This window comes from Notolepis coatsorum, assembly GCF_963971535.1.
Source record: "Notolepis coatsorum genome assembly, chromosome: 10".
NCBI classification, from domain to species: domain Eukaryota; kingdom Metazoa; phylum Chordata; class Actinopteri; order Aulopiformes; family Paralepididae; genus Notolepis; species Notolepis coatsorum.
The window spans coordinates 125082140-125102349 of NC_140174.1; the positions used below are offsets into that span (position 1 = coordinate 125082140).

General features: G+C 42.6%; 1 protein-coding gene across 1 annotated transcript in view; it reads right to left on the reverse strand.

Annotated features, from left to right (window-relative positions):
• The window catches only part of me2 (malic enzyme 2, NAD(+)-dependent, mitochondrial), a 91843-nt gene extending 72760 nt beyond the window's left edge, over window positions 1-19083 (reverse strand). Inside the window, exon 1 of the mRNA XM_084322849.1 lies at window positions 18953-19083. The gene's annotated coding sequence lies outside the window, so the exon portion shown is untranslated. The remainder of the gene's footprint in view (window positions 1-18952) is intronic.
• Between the last annotated feature and the right edge of the window lie 1127 nt (window positions 19084-20210).

A 20210-nucleotide genomic window follows, 5' to 3' on the forward strand; every position in this document is an offset into this window, starting at 1 on the left:
TAGAATTGAATTTTTTTTTACTGGATCCAAGATCCGTTCATTACACATGACGCAGCAGGCTGTCAGACACAGACACTGTCTGAGCAGAAGGCGCCCATTGATCTTTCGTGTGACGAGCTACTGAAAGTCAAGTTCAATGGACAGGCCCTCGCAAAGTTCTGAATATCAGTCTGGAACAGTGTTGGGCAAGTTACTTTTAAAAAGTAACTAGTTACAGTTACTAGTTACTTCTTCCAAAAAGTAACTAAATTACTTATTCAGTTACAAATTATAAAAGTAACTAGTTACTTCAGAAAGTAACTTTTGTGTTACTTTCAATCTTTTTTTTTTTACATAAACAACATACACAAATCTAAACTATTTTAATGTTGCTGTGGGACAAAGTGAGACTAGCCTCCAATCAAATGCCATGTATGTAGATATTATAATTACTATGTTTATATAGTGGATCATACAAATACAATAGATGTTTTGGAACTTTTGATATGTATTGCCCCTCAACAGGCCACAACTTGGCAACATTAAATTATGCTTGTTAAGCACTATACCAAAAATAAATAACAAATATATACTGATTGATTGAACATTTTAATTAACAGATTGCAGAATGGGTACAGCAGTACGGCTCAATACACACAATTGTTAAGGGGATGCAGATCAGAGAAAGACTTTCGTCTTGTTTACATCAGGGTCCCCCATTTTCAATTCATGACATTTATGACATACACAACATACAGATATAAGAATCTAATCGAATCATTCTAAACCAGGGGTCTCAAACTCAATTTACCTGGGGGCCGCTGGAGGTAGAGTCTGGGTGAGGCTGGGCCGCATCAAATATTCCACAAAAAAAGGGTTTAAAGTATTCAAAAAAAAAGTACAACTGATCCAATCTTCTCACAAACAAACTCACTAAAACCTCACAAACACCAGCAACTGAGCATTCTCAGTGGTGTCAGTGGACTCATCCACAGCTATGGAAATGCATGTGAATTTTTTTAACAATAATTCTGCTTGCAGCTTGATATGATTTCATTCCATTTATTTTTGTGGTTCTTAGCACTGAATTCTGAGGAAAGGCTGCATCAAAATAACTGTTTTGTTTCATAGTGGCGTTTCAAATTGCCACTCTTCACAAGAGCTACCGTTTCTTGGTGCTGGGAGGATGCACGCATATTTTTTAGTCCATGCACCATTGAATTGCAGCGATTTTCACTGTCGACTTTTCTTTTACTTTCTTTGAACATGCCACATTTTTCTACTAACTGCCTGCTGGCGAAACTAGGCTACTAGCTACATTTATCTCACGGGGATACAACTGGGAATGAGGTTACTAGCTACAGTACCTGCAGATTAGACTACCTGTCGATGCGCTGTCAACTCGCTCTGACTGGGACCCGCTGAAAGACAACATGCATTCCGTGAAGACCCGCCCTACTCTGCTCTGATTCGCAGACTGTGGGTGGGGGGGAGACACGCTGACGGGACGCTGAATGTGATTGAACCAGAGTAGACAGACACAGACAGTGGAGCAGTGCTTGCAGAGGAGATGAGTGGAGAATTTGCGCACTAAACAAGGAAGAACATATTGCCCCTCAGCGCAGATATCTGTCTGATGAAAGAAACAGGTTCATTCATAGTAACGCGCCGCATTTATTTGCAGTAACGGTAACAGCGTTATTGAGATTGGAAGAGTAATCCGTTAGATTACTCGTTACTGAAAAAACTAACGCCGTTAGTAACGTCGTTACTTATAGCGCCGTTATTACCATCACTGGTCTGGAACGAGTACCCAGTGTTGTGTAATGCTGCGCTGAGAAAGCTTGTCCCCTTCGCATCAATATCTCTGCGAGGCCGGATTTTCGGCACTGACATTAATAAATACAGATCTCGCCTCAGAGTAGAAGTGGATCTCCGCCTCTTTCTCAGCACAACGCAGCCAGGTATCATGGAACTGTTCAAATGTACAAGCAAAGCACACCCTGGGCATTGTTAGATCCTGATCAAACTGGCCAGTATTACGTCTTCGTCTGTTTGGCTCTCCATCCAATTCCTCTGCGTTGTGTCATTTTAATGGTCCTGACGTCTCAGATACTGGCTGATAAGATCCTTATCTCTCCCCGTTAGTACAATCCGCAAACCATAATAATTCTCCACCTCCGTAAGAATCCGACACTTCGACAACGTGAAATACCTTACAAGGAAAAGCGTGGTTTATTTGATAAACAGAAACCTCAGCTCAGATGTTAACAGATGTTATTGTCCTTGAAAAGTCTATTCTAATGATCTTTCGGTGTGTTCGTCTATCGTCCTTTTGTTATTCAGTCCAATAGTGTTCAGGCCTGGTCGTCAGCCTAACCCTCCTCGCGTTAGCCGAAGCTAATGATGATGTGGCATTCTTCCTCCCCCCCCCCCCCCTCTCGATGAGAGGAGAGAGTGTCTTCTGTGTGATCTCAGTCCTACTCGCTCTTGGTCTGCCTTACACCCGGAAACACCGTTCGACTTATAGATCTTCGTCGTAACAACGACGGCCCCGCCTTCTGGTTGTCATGTGCCGCGCTGTCATGACAACCGCGTTTAACCTTTACACACATTTCACGTTTCATTAAGATGAACCTCTCTCCCTCCTGCTCTGGGCCTACAGTACACTCGCTCTTATCAATGTTTTGTTACAAGGAATTCAAAACATAACACCCTCGCTGGCAGTGTGCTTGTGAAACCCTGAACCACCGTTCTATCACCGTCTTCCATGCACATTTCGATCTCACCGTTTTAGCTGTGGTCATCTCCCCCCAATCTATACATCACATACATTGAAAAAGCACCCCAAATCCTTCAGCATGTGAACGCATTTTGTTTTCTTTTTTATGTTCTGGCAACATATTTTGGGTAAATATGCCTTGTTTTATAAATGTGTATACAGAAACAATTCCATTGCTTTTGTTGATAATATTAATTCATTTCATTGATAACATAGTGCTGTAATTTAATTTTCTAATAAATATGCATGATCAAGTTCAACAACGTGTGCTTTTATTTTGATATTCCTTATTTCCACGTTGAAATTACGCGATGCATTAAGTGTGGTGGTGTGGGGTCACCAAAAAAACTCCTAAATAAAATGGGGTTGTGGTATAAAAAAGTTTGAGAATCCCTGCTTTATTGGATAGTAGGCTGTACACCCGTAGTAGAGAGTTGACAGAAGAGAGGGGATGACATAACTAAAGGTCAAGAGAGAAACTCACACCGAGTTCATGACATTTAATATGGTAGTGAACAGCATATATATATATATATATATATATATATATATATATATATACAAATATAAGAAGAAATCTGAAAAAGTAGTCTTATTTTCAGGGGCTCTAGACTTTTAAATGTCATTATACATTCACAACAACAGATACAGTAGCACCAAACGTGTTCCCCAAGCAAGCCACGTCTCTCTCTCTCTGTATCTCTCTCTCTCTCTGTATCCCCCTCTCCTTCTCAAACAGGTATAAAGACACTATGGTAGTAAGTCATACTGGCCAGCGGTATAACTGGTAGGTATGGGATATTATAAACAGATATAGATATAGTATCTATCTATGTAAAATGGATTAGATGCAGGTATATTGAGACAGATGTGGATAAATATATACTGTACACACAGTATAGTATTATAAATAATTATATATACACGGTATATACAGCATTATTGTACATGCTATCATACAGAGTTATATGGGTAGACTATAGTATGAGGTAGGTAGGTAGTTATGATTACAGTATAAGGCAGTGAAGGCAGGTATACATTGAGTATACAGTAGGGCAGGCAATGGGGTTCAGAGTTTATATGGTATGGGCGCACACACACACACGGGCGACAGTGGTTCGGTAGGTAGAGCGCGCACACACACACACACGACAGTGGTTCGGTAGGTAGAGCGCGCACGCGCGCACACACACACACACACACACACACACACACACACACAGGATTACAAGTGACGACAGCGACTGAGAATCAGTAATCTGGCTGTGGAGAGATGTAATTTAGTGTCTGATGTTAAAGACAAGGCCTTGGAAAGATTGCCTTGGGGCCTAATCCTCTTCTAAACAGAGCGGCGCAATAAAGACAGAACAAAACGAGTCGCGGCCGACGGTCTGGCTGCTCAGTGCTCATGCTATCCGCCTTTCACTCTCACACACAGACAGACAGACAGACACACAGAGTACACTGAACGATTCAGAGATATTAGAGAGAATGATAATTTGTGTTTATTATTCTCTTTCTCATTGAAACACATTCAAATGATCATGGTGTGGGGTTTTGCAGAGATCTGTACCAAACAAAGATGTTTACTTAAGTCTTAGAATATTGACAGAGACATTTATCAACACACACACACACACACACACTGTCAGTCTCTCTCTAACACACACAAGACATAGCCTTCACTCATATCTCTCTCCCACTCTATCTCTCAGTTTCTCTTTCCATCATACGTGCATTGCACACACACATATACACACACTTACATCCACATAGTCTTCACATATTTCACATAACACATGCGCGCACACACGCGCATTCACATCCCCGACCTGTAGCCTTCTGTCCACATAGTCTGCACATCATATATACAGGGTTCCCACAGACATTGCAAAATGAAATTCAAGGACTTTCAAGTACTTTTCCAAGCACTATTTTTCATTTTAAAAGGGCATTTAAAAGGATACAATTACTTTCAAATGCTGTTTTTTATTTAAAAAAAATCTGATCCAATATTTATTACAATTTCCGACAATTAGTTAAAAAAAATATATATACAGTATCTTGATTCAGAAATGTTTTATCATGAATGAACAAAACGTTCAATGTGAGTTTTTAAGCACCTTGTTAAAATAAATTCTGTTTAAGGAATTCCAGGCCGTGACTTTCTTTTTAATGTATCAAGCACTTTAAGCACTTCAAGGACCTTGTGCGAACCCTGTATATAACTCACAGTCTGTATGTCAAGGTACCACTTATTTTGTCTACTCTCCTGTATAAATACTATAACGCCTAACAAAAATAATGGTTTGGTTCCGGTTGCCGACCGACCCTGCCGATTTAGGTGCGACCCAATTTATTTCTTTTAAAAAAGAAAAGAAAAATTCAATAAAGTTTCATAAAAATCTTAGTCGAACCTTTAGTATTATGGATATTAAACATGCTGGCAGAGTACATGCATCCATGTTGTTGTGAACATTTTAATTAAATAAAGAAATTCCCTATCCATAGTCACCATGGGATTTTTTTTTATAAAAAATAAAATAAATTCCCTACCTACCCATGGCCTTAACTGACAACCAACAGGAACCAAACAATATTTTCTTTTATGCCTAAATAAATATGTGTGTTGCAACACATCATTCTGTCAGTAAACTCTATCCTCGTCTGCGAGTCTGTCGTCTACCTCTGTGAATAATTTGGTCCAATTATTCCACGTTTCTGAAGAAAGGTCAAACTAATTAATTGTCTGGAGACACTTTGTTTTCGAGGAGTCGGACTTGGAACAAGATAGAATACTGATTTGTTACAGTCGTGTGTGTGTGTGTGTGTGTGTGCAGGGCTTTAAGGCTTGTCCTATTGTCCGGGACAAGTGGGGGGAAAAAATGGTCGGACAAGCATAATACAATTCAACTTGTCCGACTGGACAGGTAAAAAAATATATATATATATTCCCCAAACGAATAGTAACGTTATTCCATCTGATCAGAAAGTGCCTGTCTCACAGTGTCACACTGGAAACTCTCAATCTCTGTACGTCAATATTACTTGTCACAGACAAAGGGCGAGCGTCTTCCGAGTGCTCACTTAGTTGACACTGACAGTGGCACGAGACCCGTGAAAATATCAGAATGTTTAATAGAATGTTTAATAGTTGGTTGTTTTGTTGTTACCTGTTGATCTAATGTGCCTATTGTTAAAAGAAATTATTTCAAATAAAAATACAATTATTTATTTGAATGGTGTTATTTATGGCAATAACAACTATACCGTAATAACAACTATACCGTAATAACAACTATACAACTATAGGCGTAGACCAGGGTTTAACCCCTGGTCGTCGGGAGATGAGAAAGATGAGCTGGTACTGATGGGGAGTGAAGATGAGCTGGAGGACTGATCCTAAAGTATATACGGCCCACACACACACACTGTGTTTAAGTTATTAAATCATAATAATTGTCAATCTCTTGTCGGTTTTATACATTTTTTAATAGGCCTTTATTTTCACAAGTACATTTCGGACAAGTAAGTTTAGCTTTCGGACAAGTAAAATATCAAAAAGTTAATGTCAAGCCCTGGTGTGTGTCTCTCCAAATACATTTTAACTATATTTCCATCTGTTAATTATGGTAACAGTCAGAACAGACCAAGCCAGACCTCACTTGAAAACCTGGCCTGACTGAGACCACGGAAAGGAAGTGCAACTATAGCTGCAAGCAAGTCATTTAGTGAAGAGCCACGTCTGCATCCTTCAGAACCAGAACCAGACAGTAGAGCCTCGACACAGTGTTCCTCTAACGGCTACTCTCACATTCTGATCCAGGAGCAGGAAGGATGGAGGCCAGAGCAGACTAAGGAAACAGCTGTTATGAAGGATGGAGGCCAGAGCAGACTAAGGCGACAAAAAATATGCATGCTCAGAGTGTTTCCAGAGCATCTCGCGACTCCCGCGGCTCCGCCACTTGCTCGATTTTGATTGGTTGGTCGCAAAAAGTGACCTTGATGAGCGGCGCTCCTCTCCAAAAGTTGAACTATTTTCAACTTTATGCGCTGGGAGCGCTCCACCCAAAAACGCTAGCCTCCGAGAGTGCTAAAACGTGAGGCGTGGTGCTGGGAAAAGGAGAGCGCCTGTCGCGTCTTAAGCATAGAAATTAATGACAGAAAGGAGCTGGCAACTCATAAAAAGCTGGTTGTGGACACATCGCCTAAGGAAACAGCAGGAAGGATGGAGGCCAGAGCAGACTGAGGAAACAGCAGGAAGGATGGAGGCCAGAGCAGACTGAGGAAACAGCAGGAAGGATGGAGGCCAGAGCGGACTGAGGAAACAGCAGGAAGGATGGAGGCAGGGGGCGAAATTAAAGCCCGCCGCCCGCCAGGGGGGCTCAGTTTTTACCTTTGGCGCTTGCCACTGAGAGCCCTGCCCTCCGTGTGGCGTGTGGACGTGTAGTTCATAATGATACTCTTATTTTGAAAATCTGTGCGGGTCTCATTTCCGGCCCAAGCGCAGCTAGAGTCATAATATCGATGGCTCCGGCAGTTAGCAGCATTCGGTTCGTATGATATTCTTATTTTGAAAAAAAACGTGGCAACGAGTCATATCCGCCCAGCCCTGCAGCGGGATACTATTGGCTTCTGCTCGTATCAACACAGAGCGGCCCGCAGCTCTAGTGCCACTGCTAACGTTAAGCTCTCAGAATGGTAGCAGCTCGCCTGCAGCATCTAGTGCTAACGTTAAGCTCTCAGAATGGTAGCAGCTCGCCCGCAGCTCTAGTGCTAACGTTAAGCTCTCAGAATGGTAGCAGTCTGCTCTAGTCTAGATCGGACCTTCATGAGCTGCATAATACCTCTGTTCCCTCGTTAGCTAGCTCGCGTTAGCTAGCTCACTTAGATCGATCTGTCCCAGTAAACTAAATTGTCTTAACGTTATCTACCGGGCTAGCAGTAGCTACAGATAGCTCCTGATATCAATGTCTTATAACATTGATTGAATGCGTATTCTAGCTGAGGGCATGTTGAATGTGATTTGACAAAATAACCGTAACGTTATAAATAGGGTCCAGCTGCATCGCCGGAGAATCCTTGCATGCTGAATGTAGGGTCTAGCTGAATATAGGGTCTAGCTGCAGGGCCGGAGAATCCTTGCTGGAGCTGGAGGCTACTCAAGTATACACACAGACAGTGGAGCTGTTTGCAGATAGCAAGCATTTTGACTTATTGCGTGGTGGCGATGTCTCGCAGATAATACAACTACAAGTATGATTATATAATATATATTTTATTTAAAAAAATGTTTTTTATATAAAATATATATATTTTTTTTTTTTAATCAAAAAATTTTTGGCAGGTAAGAAATATGCTTGGCGGGTAGATTCTTCCCATCTACCCGCCACTGGCCGGTGAGTCAAAAAGTTAATTTCGCTCCCTGGATGGAGGCCAGAGCAGACTGAGGAAACAGCAGGAAGGATGGAGGCCAGAGCAGACTGAGGAAACAGCAGGAAGGATGGAGGCCAGAGCAGACTGAGGAAACAGCAGGAAGGATGGAGGCCAGAGCGGACTGAGGAAACAGCAGGAAGGATGGAGGCCAGAGCAGACTGAGGAAAAAGCAGGAAGGATGGAGGCCAGAGCAGACTGAGGAAACAGCAGGAAGGATGGAGGCCAGAGCAGACTAAGGAAACAGCAGTTATGAAGGATGGAGGCCAGAGCGGACTGAGGAAAGAGCAGGAAGGATGGAGGCCAGAGCAGACTGAGGAAACAGCAGGAAGGATGGAGGTAGGCTTGGGCGGTATGACGGTATTACGGTATACCAGGGTATTTAGAAATCCCGACGGTATTGAAAATCATTACCGTCAAAACTGAGTTTTGTTGTAGTGCACACACGCGCCAGCAGAGGGCGAGACCAGTCCTCACTAGTGGAGCGAGCCATGCAGAGCTGGTTGTCTACACACAGGAGGAGGAGGAGGAGGAGGAGGAGGAGGAGGAGGAGGAGGAGGAGGAGGGGAACCCCGCTTCAGTGGGTGAAATTAAATGAGACACGCTTACCGTTGCTGGTGCTGCGGGCTAACTGGCTATTCTGAGAGCTAACTGTTGTTGTGCATGATCACAACGGTGTTCACGCTTTACGTTAATGTTGCGACAGTGCTGTGAAAATACCGTAAAGCGTTGTGGTAACGAGAGTGTGTGTTGTTGTTGTGTGTAGGATGCTGCGGGAGAACTGCTACCATTCTGAGAGCTTAACGTTAGCACTAGGATGCTGCGGGAGAACTGCTACCATTCTGAGAGCTTAACGTTAGCACTAGGATGCTGCGGGAGAACTGCTACCATTCTGAGAGCTTAACGTTAGCACTAGGATGCTGCGGGAGAACTGGCCATCTCCGTGATTTGTTTACTTGGTAATCACTCCTCTACCAACCCTATCGCTCACTCCTCTACCAACCCTATCACTCACTCCTCTACCAACCCTATCGCTCACTCCTCTACCAACCCTATCACTCACTCCTCTACCAACGCTATCACTCACTCCTCTACCAACCCTATCACTCACTCCTCTACCAACCCTATCACTCACTCCTCTACCAACCCTATCACTCACTCCTCTACCAACCCTATCACTCACTCCTCTACCAACCCTATCACTCACCAACCCCGTCACTCACTCCTCTACCAACCCTATCACTCACTCCTCTACCAACCCTATCACTCACTCCTCTACCAACCCTATCACTCACCAACCCCGTCACTCACTCCTCTACCAACTACATTACTCACTCCAACCCTATCGCTCACTCCTCTACCAACCCTATTGCTCACTCCTGGATGTAGGCCAGAGCAGACTAATCTAGGAGCATGCACACAGACGCACATACAGTAGACACACGCACACACACCCAGAGAGGCGTGTTTGTTACAGTATGTTTAGAGAGGATAGAAAGCGTGAGAGAAGTGAAGAGAGTTTAGCGAGTTTAAACATAGCCCTACGTGTTTTATTCAGAAACGGCAATGGAATATGGAGGCGGACGAACTGGTTCCAAAAAATAGTAGCCTCGCGTTCTAACCGTTAGCATTGTGGCTAGCGTAAATGAGCTAATAAGGCACTGGTTTCATAGCTTCGAAATCCTCTGTGTGTGTTGCGTTTAAGATGACGTCACGGCGCCCGCGCGCACATCACAGGTAGTGAAAGGGTTTAATACACATGATGCACGTTTCTAAGAGTTGTGGCAATTCCCAAGCAAACAGGGTCAGTGGTTTAGTGAACGAGGTAGAAGAAACACTAGAGGCTCTTGGACTGAAGACATCTGGGGAACGACCTCGGTCACAAACACAGCCAGCGTGATAACGACACTATGAATTGAAAATGGGGGACCCTGATGTAAACAAGACGAAAGCCTTTCTCTGGTCTGCATCCCCTTAACAATTGTGTATTGAGCCGTACTGTATTGTACCCATTCTGCAATCTGTTAATAAAGTTTTCAATCAATCAATCAATCTCACTTCTAGGACACACCATAGACGACGTGGGCTAAACCGGCACCAAGCAAGGCAAAGGCAGTCTGCATCAGTGAGAAGAACAGCAAGAACATTTTAATCTCCTGTTGATTAAATATTTGGAGAGGGGGAATAGCTGCCATATCACAGAATGGCAGACTATTCTTACACTGGATGGCAGAGGTGGTGGTTTGGCAGCTCATGTGATCAGACATGAAGTAGGCTCATGGCCATGGGAGTGGAGTGGGTTAAGCCCTGTTGAGAATGCAAAGAAATAAAAATAGAAATAAAAAAGGACCATACCGGGGTAATCTTTACCATTATCCCAGATTATATTTGATTCAAATGTATTGTCATCATACAGGACAAGTACAGTCAAACGAAAAGAAGTTTGGCATCCAACCAGAGTGCAAATGTAACAGTAAAATGCAACAGCAATAACAATGTACAGGCGATTAAACTGGGTGTAAAATATATAAATTAGTAGTAATGATTGTAGTGCTAATCACATGTACTAGAGTTGTAGTATTAATATGTACAGTGATACAGGTATAAAGACAATATGGTAGTAAGTCATACTGGCCAGCAGTGTAACTAGTAAGAGTAGGTAAGGGATATGCACAGATATACAGTAGATAGTATCTACAGATATGTAAAAATGATTATACTGTATGCAGGGATGTACAGACATTATATGGTAGACTGTCCAGAGACTGTCCCTGTCTTTAACAAATGTCCATAGGTGTAGGCTAGACAGTGTGTGTGTGTGTGTGTGTGTGTGTGTGTGTGTGTGTGTGTGTGTGTGTGTGTGTGTGTGTGTGGGGGGGGGGGGGGGGAACAAAAGTATAGCTACTAAAAGCCATTATGGCGTCATGCCTGGCTACTAGGGCTGTCCCCAACTAAGGATTTGGATGGTCGACTATGATTGGCCAAAATTTGCCGTTAGTCGACTATTGGGCTGTGGGGGGTGCTTAATGTCTGAAGGAGTCGACTGAAGGCTTCTTGTCCTCTGCAAAAGCATGCAATTGGTCCACTGATGGATACATCTTGATATTTGTCTAGTCTAGTGTGTTCATTAGATGGGTGAAATCCTCTTTCAGTGCCTCTGTGCCTGTTTTCGTAGGCAGTTAGCCTCCTTTATATTCGACTAAGAGGTTGGCCAGTCGACTACGGCTCCTTTCGACCGATTAGTCGACTAATCGACTAATAGGGGTCAGCCCTACTGGCTACTAGGGATGAGTTCGAATTTTCTAGTTTTCGAATAGTCGTGCCAGTCTCACATTCGATTTTCATGTCAGAGTCGAAAAATATACATAAATATAATTTTATTTTTTATTATTATTTTTTTTATTTATACATTTTTATATTTAGAGGCAGCCTAATTTTCATAGCCTAATTGATCTAAAGATGCACATGCTAGTGTTTCCGTTTCTTTATTAAAACCGGTTGATAGGCCAATGCAATGCTGTTATTATTATAGGCTACGATGGTGAATGGTGTCATTTTGATTTATTGTCGGTCAGCTGAGCCGATCAACGTTCTGAAGGATTATCTGAAGTGCCTATTTATGTGCAATACCCTTTGATTTTAATGATCCATTCTATTAAAAAGAATAACTGAATTTAAACTGAAACAGAAAATAACAATTTTGTGTTATTTCTTTATTCGGGGGGGGGGGGGGGGGGGTTGAATTTTCTAATATTCTGTCTTAACACATTCCCTGCCATGCACTTTCAGCATCTTATACCATTCTCTGCCAGTACTGTAAGTCTATGGAGATGTTCACCTTCTTTGCAGGGCTATAACTTTTTTAATTGTATTGCTAAATTGACATTACTATGGCCCATTCAACATCGATTATCTATCGTTCAGGATGCAGGAACGTTTTACTTTTTCATTCACACATTCATACGAAAATACCGTCTAGAATATAAATATGTTTATCGTTTTATGCAGGAATTCCTAGAACGTGAGATATAGGCATAAATGCATATATAGATTATCGAATGCCGTTTGTTACCGATCCACGCTATATAAAAAAATTCAACTGTACATGGTCCTAAACGTTATGAGGATCATGATGATCATGCGCGGGTGAACGGGGGGGGGGGTCGTTTATAATTCCGTGATCGTCGTTAAATGCTTCATGTAGTATGGGTGATATATAGATCAGAGCAGTTTGTATGGATAATAATAAACACTCACGCTGAAAATGACATCAGCCTCCTCTTACCGTTGGGCGATGAGACTGGAGCAAAAAGATCCCAGTTATTTGATGGGGATCGAGTAGATCCATTTCCGGTTTGTATAATACTAATACACGCCCAAATCATGTCGATTATTGAGTTATGGCAGCGATCCATATCCACGGTGTGTGGCTAGAGTCCCGCGACGATATGCGAGTGGCCGGACGGATTTAGGAGACGCATCGATATCCAACCGGCCATTTCCGGTTTGGCAACTCGCAGATCATCCACCAGGGGGCAGTATTGAAGCGTTGCAGAGTTGTGCCGGCTCACACAGCATCAGACCAGGCTGCGTGAGGGAAATATGAATACCATGGCGAAAATATGAAATATGATCTCAATAACGTCGTACGCCGTGGATTGGCAGAATTCGCATGAACTTGAAACACGCTGTACAACGTGATTGGCGGGGAAAGTGTTAAGAACAGTAGACTATTCGAAAATTCTTTTGGTCAGTCATGCACATCCCTACTGGCTACATTATTGTCAGGCGAGGGGGAAAATAAATCTTGTTCGCCCATAAACCAGACTAATCTAGATGCAGAGGGGGGAAGGTTCCGTTCCACATAGCGGTTTTGCAATTTGATGAGTCATTTGTTCTCAAAGTCACCAGTACCTCGTGTATTCACTTCTACAACATCCAGGGCAAACAGTCTCTTTAGGAAGTGTGACTTGGCTGCTTCCGCTCTTATCAACAACACTGCTGCAGGGTTCTTCCCACAGACATTGCTAAATTAAATGACATTTTTTTCACATGCTATCCTACTGTCAGTCTGGGGAGGGTGTAGACTACTGTACCACATGCTGCCCTACTGCCAGTCTGGGGAGGGTGTGTAGACTATCACAATACATGCTGCCCTACTGTCAGTCTGGGGAGGGTGTGTAGACTACCACATGCTGCCCTACTGTCAGTCTGGGGAGGGTGTGTAGACTACCACATGCTGCCCTACTGTCAACCATCAAATGCACACAGCACACACACCCACACGCACACACTCACTCAAACAAACAACACACTGCAGCACCCACTCTCCACACTTTAGATCACACAAACACACTTACACTTTATATTTATTGATAAAGGATTTGCACTACAACTCGTACGGTACACCTACTGTGAATTGTACCTAAATTGCACCTCGTCCCATTTCTCCATTTCTGCCTTGCACTATATAGTATTGTATATTAGTACACTGCACAGTATATTGTATGGTAACTACGTCTATTCTGCATCGAACATTGTACATATGTCTAAACTGAACACTGTGACCTCTTTTTTTTACTTCTAATTTTACTATGTTTTTATTTCATACTTATCTTGTCTTGCACAGTCTCTGGAGCGCAACAGTAAGAAGCATTTTGTACAAAAGTATTCTGTACTTCTGTATGACAACTATTAAAGAAACTTGAAACTTGTCAGTCTGGGGAGGGTGTGTAGACTACCACATGCTGCCCTACTGTCAGTCTGGGGAGGGTGTAGAGACTACCACATGCTGCCCTACTGTCAGTCTGGGGAGGGTGTAGAGACTACCACATGCCTCCTCTGATACATGTGGAGTTGCCAGTCGCTTCTTTTTCACCTACAGTGAGGAGTTTCACTGCAAGAGCGTTACACTTGAGTAAACACAGACCGTGTTGATGCTACTGGAGCTAATGTAATGTGGATGGGCTGCTACTGGAGCTAATGTAATGTGGATGGGCTGCTTCAGAATGAAATCACTCTGCAAACACTTCACTGCTCCTCGCTTCATTTACACTGGGCATCCTCTGAGCACCTCACAAACACACCCAGTCCCAGACACACACAAACACACCCAGACACACCCAGATACACAAGACACACACACAGCACACACACAAACACACCCAAAAACACAAAACACACACAGACACATACAAACACACCCAGATACAGATATACACACACAAACACACCCAGAAACACAAATGGGGCTGGAAGGTATACCATCATGTATGATGTATCCTTACAAAGGTATGGATTTTTACTATACCACCGTCCACTATATATATTATATATATATACATACAGTAAGTCAATAAAGAAAAATTTCTCGCAGCAGTATAAAAATAAAAATAAATATATTTAAAAAAAAATTATTAACACATTGACCGCCAAAATCGCTTTACAGCGTTATTGGCCGCCATGCGCTGAGCGCCAGACCTCGCTGTACAGCGTTATTGAGATCAATATTTCATTTTTTCGCCATGGCATTCATAATTCATACATACACCCGCAACGCTGCAGCTGGACCCTATAGGTGACGGCAACGACGTCTCAATACCGCCGCCTGGTGGATGGTCTGATGTGCGTCGATTAAACTCATCCGGCCGTCAGATATCGTTGCATGACTCCCGACAGAAACAATGTACATAATGGATCGCTTTCTAAACTTAATAATCGATATGATGATCGGGGAATTATAAACGACCCCCCCCCCCCCCCATACCTGTCAACAGTCCCGTTTTTCCCGGGATTGTATGGTATTTCAACCTTCTTCACGCCCTCCTCACGGTTCACGGAATTTGCACGTTTTTTTTACTTATACATTTTTACAAAATGGCTGCAATTCCCCTCCGTGACGACAGGTGGCAGCAGTGTAGATTAGAACGTTATCACAGGAAGTCAGACCGGAAGACGGTTGCGACCCGAAGAAGAAGAGCGACCGGATAAAGGAGGGGTTTAGCGCGAAATATATTACTACGTTCGTGACGAGAAACACATCAGAGGCTGATCAAGTCACAAAGCTGAAGTTAAAATGTCTATGCTTTGTGCAAAAGCCAACGTGGCCTTCAGTTTCTGCGACGATTTCAACCGGAGTGTAGCAGATATGTTCCCTGACTCTGCCTCTGCCTCTGCTCAGAAGTACTCGGCTGGGGAAACGAAAGCCATCAAAGGTAAGATGATGAATGAATGAAAACTTTATTTAACAGATTGCAGAATGGGTACAATACAGTACGGCTCAATACACACACTTGTTAAGGGGATGCAGACCAGAGAAATACTTTCGTCTTGTTTACATCAGCTAACGTTACTAATGAATAGACAATATACTAGCCTAGGTTTACCCTGCTTTCTGTTAAATGGCTGCTGTGAAAAGGATCTATAGATAAGACTGTTTTGCTAATATAAAGGACAATCAAATCTAATCACTGGACTCTTTTGCTCAACAGATGCCATAGCTGTGGAGTTCGATGACGACGTTACAAGCATAATAAAGCTCAGCCTTTTTCATTGTTGTGCGACAATGCAAGAGACCGCCACAGGAGATGAAGTCGTATCCCCCATCCATTCCAGAGTGATAAGACAGTCTAATTAGATTAGATTCAAATGTATTGTCATTATACAGTACAACGAAGACATTTGGCATCCAACCAGAGTGTAACAGTAAAGTGCAATAGTAATATACAATACTAATCAGATGTACAGTACAGATCACTGCCTATCAATGCGGGCGTGACCACCTGCATTTCACTATGTATGTGACAAATAAACCTTTTGATTCTTCTTGAGTTGTAGTATTAATATGTAGCCTACAGTGATGAAGGTATAAAGACACTATGGTAATACATTGATTGATTGCTAACTTTAACAGATTGCAGAATGGGTACAATACAGTATGGCGCAATACACAATTGTTAAGGGAATGCAGACCAGAGAAGGACTTCTTCCCCCATTTTCAATTCATCATAACATTTATGTATGAATTGTAAGATTTCAATAAATATGAACAATTAATGCTATACTACTACATAAAGTGAATTTATACTGAATTTGTCTTACACTTCCATTAATTTAATGCAGGGATGTTCACAGCATTTCACTTCACACTTTTTTACATTTACAGATTACAACCTTTATTTAATGGTTAATATTTTGATAAAAGGTAATTTACTGTATTTTTATAGCATTTACACTTAAAGTAGGAAAACAAAAGTAATCTGTAAAATAATACAGTGAATTTCCTGTGAAAAAAACATTTATTTTTTACAGTTTACCCTTGAAAACTTCAGATTGTAGAATGGCTGGGTACATACAGGTTTTGACCAGCAGATGGCAGCGACGAGGCAGCTCCATTGGGAGGGGGTGGGGCCGGGGGGAAGGGGCGGGGCTAAATTGTGCACGTTTTTTCACCTGCCAATGTTGACAGCTATGCCCCCCCCCCCTTTCCTCCACGCATGATGAAGCATAACGTATACCGATCATATACAGTTGCATTTTTTAATATAGCGTGTATAGGGAAGAAACGCCAATCGATAATTTATATATGCGTTTAGGCCTATAACTCACGTTCTAGGAATTACTGCAGAAAACGATAAAAACATACTTATATTCTAGAAGGTATTATTGTATGAATGAAAAAGTATAACGTTCCCACATCCTGAACGATAGATAATCGATGTTGAATGGGCCATAGTAATGTCAATATAGCAATACAATTTAAAAGGTTATAGCCCTGCAAAGAAGGTGAGCCACTCCATAGACTGGCAGACTGGGTACAATTATGGGTACAATGGCTGGCAAGGAATGTGTTAAAGACAAAAGAAAATGTATTTATACTGGAAAACTCAATAACGTCTTACACACAATACAAACACAGCATCACACATACACATAGTACACACACACCACTTCTGTCTGTCTGCTTTTAAATTGCAATGGTGACACTATGTTATTATAGCTGAGTTTTAAAGGGATCAGAATACACACCATAGCGTGTCGGTATAACCAGTGTTATTTTAGAGCTATGGATGCTACCCATTACAGAGAAAACAACAGGTAGCCTAAAGCATGACTCAATGTCACAATACAACCAGGTGTGACAGCTATGGCTTTAGCTAGGAACTTCAAGAATCTTTACTCTCTCTCACACTCAAGTCACACCTCACTCTCTTTTGTAAGTAACAGAAAATACCCAATGTGGACAGGTAGTAGCTGCCTATGTACCTGCAGTCAGCACATTACAGTAGGTTATTCTTGTAAGGCACTGGCCTTCTGTGACATATGACCCTGGCTATTTTGGTCACTAAAGGTCAAGCCGAAAGTGGTCTAGGGTGAATTGTGTCACTGGTCTGCTGGTGCTGTTTAGCCTGTACATGTTGTTTACAACTGAAACAAAATCCAGATTAGGGGTTCAATAGAGGAATTTGACAACAGAGAAATGATGGATACAGCTTCCATTTGGGAGTGAGGTAGTGTCGTGAGAGGTTTGGCTTAACAGGGACAAGAAGGCACTGGCTTTTGTAAAATACCAACACATAGAATGGCATGCTAAAGTTGTCGGCACATTCTCCATTTTGCAGACCTAACGGATCACTACCCACTTTCAAAACCCCCCTCAAGGGACACCTACGGGAGACTGCAATTCAACACTGGCCCCTGTAAATATCCTAACCCAACACCCTCCAATGTACAGTCATTTACCTAGTATGGTTTTGTCAATAGTCCAATGTACAATTTTGTTTGTTTGTACAGTGTGTGTCCCCCCCCCCCCTCAATGTACAGTTTTGCTTGTTTATACAGTGTGCCCCCCCCCCCCCCCCCCCAACCACCTCCAATGTAGATTACCCAGTATGGTTGTCAATATCCCAGTGTACCCAACCCCCCCCACCCAACCTCCTCCAATGTACAGTTTCTACGTCAAATGTATATACTCCCTTTTCCTGACTCCTTCTGTATCACAAACAGTACTGTATTTGCAAATCTGGTATGTCATAAAATGTATAGATGTAGCAGTACTGACTATCTGTATGTCATGTATGTCATATATGTCCTGATGAATTGAAAATGGGGGACCCTGATGTAAACAAGACGAAAGTCTTTCTCTGGTCTGCATCCCCTTAACAATTGTGTGTATTGAGCTGTACTGTATTGTACCCATTCTGCAATCTGTTAATAAAGTTTTCAATCAATCAATCAATCAATCAAGTCCACATTGTCCCGTTAGCATGCACCAGCTAGCCAGCTAGCTAGTTAATGAATAGTAGTCAACATTTTCCATTCAACACAAGCTAGACTCTATTAATTAGCATAATTAAGTTAATGCTAGAGCAGGCTTCCGAGAAGTGTACAACCCGACTAGCTATAGCTGGTTTCGGACGGTGTGACAGTGTAAGCCTGCCTGACACACGTACAGTACAAAGTACAAAAAGTACAAAATGGGGGACCCTGATGTAAACAAGTCGAAAGTCTTTCTCTGGTCTGCATCCCCTTAACAATTGTATGTATTGAGCTGTACTGTACTGTACCCATTCTGCAATCTGTTAATAAACTTTTCAATCAATCAATCAATCAAACACACAGTGCCGTCATCACACAGCCTTGGCTGATGCTGCTGCCGTTAACCGCTTCCTCTGGGCTGCTAACCGTTAGCAACTGAACCAGAGTCGGACAATTCTTAAATAGCTGGTTACATAATTAAATAAGGTGAAGTCCTCTTACCTCCGCTTTTGAATGTGAATAAAGAAGGATATTATTTCCTCTTAAAATCAGAGTTCAGAAGGCATAGTACAGGAGACAGAAACGCGAGACCGCTGGGTCTGTTTTGACAGCACAGTACGGCTCTAGCTCTGTTGTGTCAGAGAGGATGGTGGCGGGGCGGAGCAGCGCGTGGGGGAGTGAGTGACAGGTCAGAGAGGGGGCGGGGCCAGGGCGGAGCAGCGCGTGCGGGAGAATCCACCGGCGGCCAATCACACCCCGAGGCGATTCCTTCCCAGTTACCGTAAAACCAGGGGCTGGGTGCTACGTATAAAAACCGTAATCACTGTAGTAAGTGTGCCTGTGTGTATGCGTGTGTGATTGATTGATTGATTGATTAAAAACTTTATTAACAGATTGCAGAATGGGTACAATACAGTACAGCTCAATACACAATTGTTAAGGGGATGCAGACCAGAGAAAGACTTTCATCTTGTTTACATCAGGGTCCCCCTGATCAGTGCCGTTGTTAGCCCTGGGCTTCCGGGGCTTTAGCCCCGTGAAAGATATCGGTGTTTTTCAATGTATGTGATGTATAGATTGGGGGGAGATGACAGCATCTAATGGTGCTAGGTCAGAGAGGTAGCTGTGCATGGTGACGGTTTGAACGGTGGAGGAAGCGGTTTAGAGGCAGGAGGCAGGCAGTGTTAGCAGCGAGCAGAATGTTTGCATTCCATCAGAACATCAACAGCTCGCCGGTGGGGGGGGGGGGGATGCCACATCATCATTAGCTTCGGCTAACGGGAGAAGGGTTCTGGCTAACGACAAGGCCTGAGCCACTATTGGACTGAACAGCAGAAGAGACGATAGGACAATACAATCTGATAACATCTGAGGAGCTGAGGCTTCTGTTTATGTAATAAACAACGCTCTTTCAAGAAAGGTATTACGCTGTCAAGGGTCGAATTCTTACGAAGGTGGTGAATGCTTGTGGATTGCATTAAAGGGGGATGACAAAGATTGTATCAGCCAGTATGAGAAGACGTCCAAGAAATAAACACAACGCAGGGTCAGTGGATGGAGAGATAATAACACAAGCCAAACAGACAAAGACGTGATACTGGCTGATTGATCAGAATCTAACACCCAGATGTTTTTCTCCTAGCCCCAGAGCTTTAAAAGAAAAAAAAAGATGGCAGCATCCCCATTGTCTGTGCTGAATGTTTGTTAGTGTTTGATATTTTTTGTTGGTTTTTAGTACTTTTAAACATCCATTTTTAGT